The sequence below is a fragment of the Mytilus galloprovincialis genome, chromosome 7 (genome assembly GCF_965363235.1).
Source record: "Mytilus galloprovincialis chromosome 7, xbMytGall1.hap1.1, whole genome shotgun sequence".
Lineage (NCBI taxonomy): Eukaryota > Metazoa > Mollusca > Bivalvia > Mytilida > Mytilidae > Mytilus > Mytilus galloprovincialis.
In genome coordinates, this window is record NC_134844.1 from 11,345,053 (window position 1) to 11,353,309 (window position 8,257).

General features: G+C 33.3%; 1 long non-coding RNA gene across 1 annotated transcript; it reads left to right on the forward strand.

Moving 5' to 3' along the window:
• Nucleotides 1–1,731: 1,731 nt before the first annotated feature.
• On the forward strand, nt 1,732–7,297 carry LOC143084400 (uncharacterized). Its single transcript, XR_012981055.1, has 6 exons — nt 1,732–1,897; nt 2,199–2,510; nt 2,977–3,098; nt 4,050–4,227; nt 5,918–6,029; nt 7,009–7,297. It is a non-coding gene; the product is annotated as an uncharacterized LOC143084400 (long non-coding RNA).
• The last annotated feature ends 960 nt before the right edge of the window (nt 7,298–8,257 follow it).

Consider the following 8,257-nt stretch of genomic DNA (forward strand, 5'->3'; position numbering starts at 1 on the left):
GACCATATAAGGAAAATAAGCGATGGAGAGGGGAGGCAACTCGGGAAATGGGAATTGACTCTAGACGAACCGACATTGGTAGCATATCATTCTGGTTAATCATATATAAGAAGGAGTGATGTATGGCGTCCGCAATAACGACTAGTTTTAAACGTTTATTTATTCACAAACAAATTCATTGGTAAATGTTTTCAATTCGGATTCGATCGTCTTTGGGTCTCGGGCGGTGAGTTCGTTCACGATATCTTCCAGTGTGAAGTTCTTGTGTCTGTATTTGACGAAATGTATGCAGTACAATCCACAACTGTCGCCGTCTTCGGGCTGCACTCGCACCCGACTGAACTTGTATCTGGGTCCGTTGGCGACCAACACGTCTCTGAAGCGAGATCGATACGTTTCTGGCGCTCGACCGAACGAATCGAAACATTCGACGGGTCCCTCTCGCGGGAAGTGGAACGCCACCCAGTGAATGCCCTTGCCGTCGCAGTCGTCCGTGTTGACGAAACTGCGGGGCCTGTTCGAGACTTCATCCGAGAGTTCATCGGCACAACACACGGTCGCCGGCAGGTCTTCGAGATAACGTATCCGAAGGGTCTCCTCGTGAACTCTCGGAACGTTTGCATCAAGAGGTGTCTCTGACCCGGATACATCTGTCTACCTAGCGTGGCGACGGGCTGGCGATCGACTGGATTGTCGAAGAGGACCAGGTAGTGACAGTTTCTCCTCTGAGTCGGATCCTTCCCGAAATACAGGTTCTGATTCACAGCCACCACCGACAGGTTCCGATGCTGCGATCCTTCCGTGAACAAGTCGTTGATGCGACGGTCTTTGGCCGAGGTCGACATCAGGTCGTCCAGCACGAGTAAGTTTCTGGTCCGTGCATCGAAGAAGTGATCGGCTTCCAACTCGATCGGGATACCACGAACGAATTCCACGGTGGGCACCACCGTCTTTCGAATCTCGTCGTAGAGGGTTGCCATCGTCGGTACAGCCAGACGATCCTCTCCGGCACCGGGTTGCACGTGGATCTTCGCAATGCTTCCTTCACGAAAAACGTCTTGCCGCAGGAGGTCGGACCGGAGACAAAGGGTACCAGGTCAAAAATTTAATACGCCAGACGCGCGCTTCGTCCACACAAGACTAACCAGCGACGCTCTGATGAAAAAAGTTCGAAAGCCAAAACAAGTACAAAGCCGAAGAGCATTAAGGACCAAAACTTCCAAAAAGTTGTTCCCAATACTTTCCTATTTGCTGCTGACACGGGATGAGTCATAGACATGATTACCTTCTACTTTCCTTTTGGCTAGTTATTGTATGTTTAATTGATCCAACTTATTGTGTACTATACATATATGGATATCTATATTTTTCTTTCATTTTGGGCTACTTGTTTGTTATCTATATCAACCACACTTGCATTAAAATGCATTAGTATTAAAAAAAACATACTATAGATTCTTTATCTACATATTCTTTAAGAACTTAAATAGTTCTTATTAATCTTTTTTTGTATCTCATTATTTGTATTGCATTATGAAAATTATTGATGTTTTAATGTTTATGCCCTTTGGGGCCCATAATTGGAAATAAAATATCTTCTTCTTCTTCATACTAAAAAGATACTTGTAAAAATAAATTCTTTCTTTAAATGCCTATGTCATAATAATTTTCACAACTATAAATAGATATTAAGAAATTCCATAATTATTTTTAGCTATCCGGCAATTTCTAAAAAAAAAAAATGACATGTATAGTGGTGTAGAACAGATTCAAGCATTATGAAATATCGTGCCTTATTGTCAACAAGTAAAAAAAATAAAAAGAATGATTCTTTATTCATTTGTGATAGCATGTATTATACATCTTACACGCGCAACGACTGACAGATCGTCTAAAGGTAAGTTTAAATGTTATGGATCACATTTGATATTTATTTTTGGGAAAAGGGGTTGAATTATTCACCAACATTATATATCTTTTCGGTAGATGAAAGAAATGCATCTACATTGTTTGTTGTATTTCATATCCAAATCATTATTTGGATATTCAGCAAAAGTCTTTATTGAACACCGAAATACAAGAATTAGCTGACAGAAAGCAAAAAGTAACAAAAAGATAAAAATATTCCTTGTAAAGTTATTCAACTTTGATGAAAGCATACATGCTCAAAATGAAAAGTATCATTCGTATTCTTTTAGTTTTAATAGATGTACAAGAAGACCGGCTGGTATTTGGTCAAACCGTGGAGTTAGTGTGTTATCTGCAAGGCTCTTTACACCTAGAGGATGGAAGCAGTCGACAGTGGTCAGGAGGTGCTTTCAACAAAGTTCTCAGTTTGAACGGATATTCATCTGATATCAGCAAATATCAAGAAGTTATAAAAACTAACACAGAATTTCGTCTTAAGGTGTTAAACTTCAATGAATCCGACGCCAACCAATATTATAAGTGTGTGTACGGATTCAAATATAATGAGACAAAATTGGATCTAACGAAGAAACTGTATGAATGTAAGTGTGGTCATGTTATAGGTGTTAATCACTGTGATGTCGTGTATTATCTTCCCACTATAGTAAGGAAAAATCTTGTTGTTTTTCTAATTCTTTTATTTTTTTTGCTTATTCATTACTTTTCTTTTTTTTTTACAAAATTACGTTAAATTAGATACGAAATGATTTGTAAAATAATCTTACAGTTTGATAAAAATCAAAGAAATGTTCAACCTCCTTTTAAAAATGTGTATAACTTGCAAATATGTCAAATGAATGTAATGGGTGATTTTTTATTAAAAAAAATCTTTTGTATCAAACAAATATAATATAGTTATAAGTGTTAATTAAAGTGGCTAATTTAACATCTGATAGCGACGATCAGAATCGTTTATACTTTTCATTTTCTTCTGCTTTGTTTATGTTATTACTGTTTATACAATACAATGCTCCATTCTGCACAGTATATTTACTTTCTATTTTTTAGATATACCAATTGAAAATGAAATAGACACACAGTTTATAGTAAACAACGAAAGTGAAATTGTGACAACGTATGTAAGATTTCAGAAAATATATCCAGTACCGCAGTGTGTTGTTTATACCGATGTAAGTGTGTATTTCCCCTTATAAGTTTGAATGTACCGTAATTTCTGTTCCTAATAAAAATATATACGTCAATACTATTCTCAGAACAATCAAATTGTACAGTCGTGGGAATTTATTGCTATATATTTCTATGAGTCACTATTAAATGTCTTTATTTAATAAATATACCGGATATGTCTTTAGGGTGTATTACAAATCAAATGAATTCTAAAAATAATTATTATCTTATCTGATAAGATTCACATTTATTGTTCACTATCAAATAATAATATTTGACTCTGTATTGTTATAGTTAGTAAAAAAAAAAAACTCAGTAACTTGTATAACCTAAAGTAAATCAAGAAATGATATATTTTTAATATATACATTTTTGTTTCAACAATTTTATAGAAACTCGCCATTGTTCACGTATGATACTAGGTCAAACTTTAAAAATGAAGCTTAAATTGGGTCATGTCTATAATTTGATAATGTTATTTTAATCCAGTTTAAACTTTATAATGGTATTTCCCTTTGTAAAGAGGATTTACAATAATTTTGTTCCTGTAGGTTATGTAAAACAATAAACGTGAGTAAATCACCCGAAAGAGGGAGGCTAAATCTGAGTTCCGAAACGAATTTTGCGCAATTTTATAATATGGAACTATCAACAATATTGTCATGCAAATTGGAGGTTTAGTTAGCTATAAAGTTTAATCCCCTGTATATGACAGTTGTTTTCCGCTCATTTCGTTGGTTAATGTAGTCTAGCGTTTTGGTTTTGTCAGTTTATATGGACTCCCCCTTCTTAAATTTCCCTTGGGATTCGTTTTTTTTTAAGAATTTTTAAGTAAAACAATATTTCTATATGTGTTCATGTACCAAGTCGGAGGATACATTTGACAGGTGCATGTAGCAGATTAATAGTTGAGAAAATATTCATTTAGTGTGGGTTTTTTTTTTCTTTTCTAGCAGAAATCTTCGGTAGACATGACAATTGAAAGTAGGAAAACTATTGGTTTGTTTTTAAATGTTTCCCTTAATTCAGAAATGAAGTCAGCAGAATGTTGCGGAAGAGTAATCACGATGATATGCTCAGTAGGAACACGTGAAATAGTAAATAGAACAATGAAGATTCCGGGTTGTGATGGTAAGAACATGTAAAGTATTCTCTGTTTCATATGGTAAACGCATATGCCAGTTTTCATAATTATTCAAAGATGTGGTTGTTTTTAGGCAATATGTTTATATTCTATAACCTCATTTTCTTATTAAACCGAATCTGAAGGGGTTACGAATAAAATAGAGGATGGAAATGGTGAATGTGTCAAAGAGTCAACAAACCAAAATTTGTCGGTTTCTGATTATTTATAGAATATAAACTAATCGAAGAATTCAAATAGAGTAAAATATTCAACGAGTGACCGAACAGCACATTAATTCACGAATGCGCGTAGCGCATGAGTTAATTATCAGTGTTGTTCGTTCACATGTTTTATTACATTGGCAAATGTTTTTTTTAAAGAAATTAATGTGAAATATGTAGGGAACTTTATCTTTTTTCTACGCATTCACAATTTGTGTTTATCCGCCGTTATCGACGTCTTTACAACGCCTATTGTTGTATGACGTCAGAGAGTGAAATAACCAAGTTTATTTCACATGTGAAATTATCGTTTTTTATTTAACTGGGAAATCAATGTAATTCATTGCAACCAATGTAATAATTGTAAATATCCATCTAACAACTTTGCTCTGGTGTGTTTGTGTCTGTGTCATATTAGTTGACATTATATAAAAAAAAAAAAAAGACTAAAAATACATAATCAAAAGATATAATTGGGTTGATAAACCAAGGACCTATCGTATTTTATCTTAACTAACAAAATATCAGGATACATAAGATTAAATCTATTCAGTCATTGCACTTAAAGTCATAAGAAACCTCAAATTAAAAAAAAATATGCATATTTTTTTTATAACTAAATTACACAACTTGTGTACATATACTTTTTTCTGAGAAAAATTCTTTAATTTGTCCACATTAAGAAGCAGTTTACTTATTTTTTATTGCTTCCTTTTAGGAAGCAATTCGCCGACATATTTTCTGTATGCATAGTGACCTGAGCGTAACCCTCCTCGTAAAAATCCTGTGGTCGCAATACGCATGGATCTGTCATTAAAATAAACAATTATCTGATTGTACATGTTAAACACGTGCTCAATACCCATGCTTTTTGTTATTTGTTTACTAAAAAGTGACAATCGGTAAACTTCGGCTTCAAAACACGGCATTTAATGAGCAGCCATATTTGTTTAATCATAACAGACAAAGAGAAAAAAAGATAACGATTATACGTTATATTTGCGTAAAAAATGTACATGGTAAAAGAATTGGATAAACATTTTTTGTTCTCCACTCACTCGTTTCATATGACTTTAAAAGCATAACAATTAGGGTCATTGTATGATTTGCTGAATTTGCTGAGACAGTAACTGAGTTGCATGTTTTCCCCGTGTTTCAATTGCTCTATAATTAGTTGTAAGATTAATGTTTTCTTGGAAATGATGACATACCAGGTTAAACCAAGGTCTTCGATTGATATATAATACAGCCATTACATTCTTTCTTGAAATAAGAAACAGGTCTCTTTAAAAATATAATCATTTTCTAGTAAACAGAAATTATTTTTTTAACCAATTGGTTAAATTGTAAAACTTTCGTGATTTGGTTATTGATATTATTTGTAGCGGTCCCCATCCTATATTTTTTTTTAAAGACAAATACGGCCAATAATTTGTTTCTTATTTTGACATTTGTGTTTTCTGTTTTGTTTTAGACCGTGATGAGCTAGTCACGCTGCCAGGGATAACAGTGATTGTTTTACCAATCGTGTCCATAGTGTTGGTCTGTTTAGTTATTTCGGTACTGGTGTACAAAATAAAACACAAGTAAGATTCATAATATATATATATGTATCAATAAAATAGTAGGTGCTGAGTATATATTAACGTTGCAATAATAATATAATAACTCTACAACACAGGTTTGTCAAAATAGAAAAGTAAAGATGACCAAATAAACAGTTGTTGTAATACCACTGTGTCATAGTACGTCACATCCGATTGCATACGAAAATAGGTCGAAAAATATGCTCTTGAATTTGACAGTTATAGGTAATTAATTCTTCATTTCATCGCAATTAAACATTTCTGAGTTATAAACATACATCTTTGGTATTTCAAAGCACCTTTATCTTTTTTTATTTGGGGTTTCTATATAGAATATTTTGGAAACTTGTGGGTACATGGTTACTAAAGCTTGCACATCGGTAAAAAAGAGGTGATTATTTGATTGATTAACTTCCAGTGAGAGTTATTTTCTTATATGCAGTGAAATGTTATGTGCAATTTTTTCTATGGTACTGGACAGGATAAAACGTTACTCCTTCCAAGTATTTCTTTATTTGAAACAAAAATAAATTCTGCACGATTTTTTGGGAAGTGCATATTTAACAAAGACTAATGAGGAAAAAAATAATGGCATTACACCTTACCGAAAGGAAAGCTCTTAATATTCCATGTTGATAACTAATTTCAAATAGTCGATGGCATGTATAACACACACACACACCCAGTTTTCAATGGACGACCACTGACGAATTTCCTGAAAAACAATAAGATGTTAAATGATTTCCAATTAGGCAATTCTGCACCAAAGATCGAATCGCGTATTAAAAAAATATTAAGAATAGATCACCGTACGGACCTCTTTTCACTAAGTATTAGTATAGAAAATGATACAGGACAGATTTGGTCAAACAGTCAATAATCTTCGTCCGTGTTGTATTATACAACAATACACAATCAAATTGTAACATGAAACAATGAACTCGTTTTAATTGTATGTTTATTATTTTATTCTTTTTAGGTCTGATTATTTGAAATCTGGTATAAACGAATGCTGAGAAATCGTGCTAAAAATGCTATATAGCACAGATGTTCGGAAGAAGACTTTCCGGTAGTTGCCGGAGCGTAATCGACGAAGGATGAGTAGCTATGAAGCAAAATGTTAAAACTCACAGCTATTAACATAAGCTTCGTGGAAGCTCGAAAACAAGCTGTTGAATTATAGTATAATGTATCTTATACACAACATGAGATCTTTAATGTGCATATGGTCTATACCTATAAAAAATTAGATTAAAGATTGAAGTAAATTATAGACAACAACCGAACGACAAAATGTCCAAATTAGATGTAATGGATAACATGTTTACATACATAACATAATAACCATTTCTTTATCATTAATCGATCAGAACACTAAACGGTAAATAGAAAGGTTAGATATGCTTAAACCAATGAAATGATTCAGAGGTCAGAAATTAGAAATTGATGATTAACCCTTTCAGGATATATATAGATACATGTATTTGCCTTTTGGTTTTAACTTCCTCTTTTATATCCTTTTGCGTCAATTAGACAACGTCAGCACTCGAGAGCTTAGGAAAGAAAGTTTTTTTTTGTAATCTGGTCGAGTATAGAAAAACTTGGCACATATATTATTTGTCATTGGATTTGTGTGAATATCTGTGATTTAAACAAGAGTTTTGAAATGTACGAAAAATGATGTAATGTATTTGGATTAACATATCGCTATCAAAGTCATAACGGTTTTGCTATTATGTAAATAAGTATCGTTTTACATATGTGTTGTTTTTATATTAATTTTCCGACGTAGTCGGTATAGTTTCGGTTTGTGCCCTTTGAACTTAAGGACGCTTAACTATGGCAACAGAATACGCATGCTCGAAAATCCTTTCTGTGATTGGACAAAATGCTGTCATGGTGAGTGATTTGGTTGTGTTTGAAAAAACGTCTCGTTAATTATATCGTGATGGAAAGCAAGTGAAAAACTATAAATATCTGAACTAGATCTTACAAAGATTTATATTTTTATTAAAATAATTATTTCTCCAATAGCTCTTTGCATCCGTGACAGCTGTTTATTCGGGACAATTATATAATTTTTAATATAATTTGTTGTACGAACGTACATGACTTTTAGAACGCACCTACGCATGTGAGATTTCCGCGGGGTTTTTGTGAAACAGAGAAAACGTTATTTAAATGGTATCTTTGTGCTTCTGATGGTTATCGAAATGATAGTTTTAAAC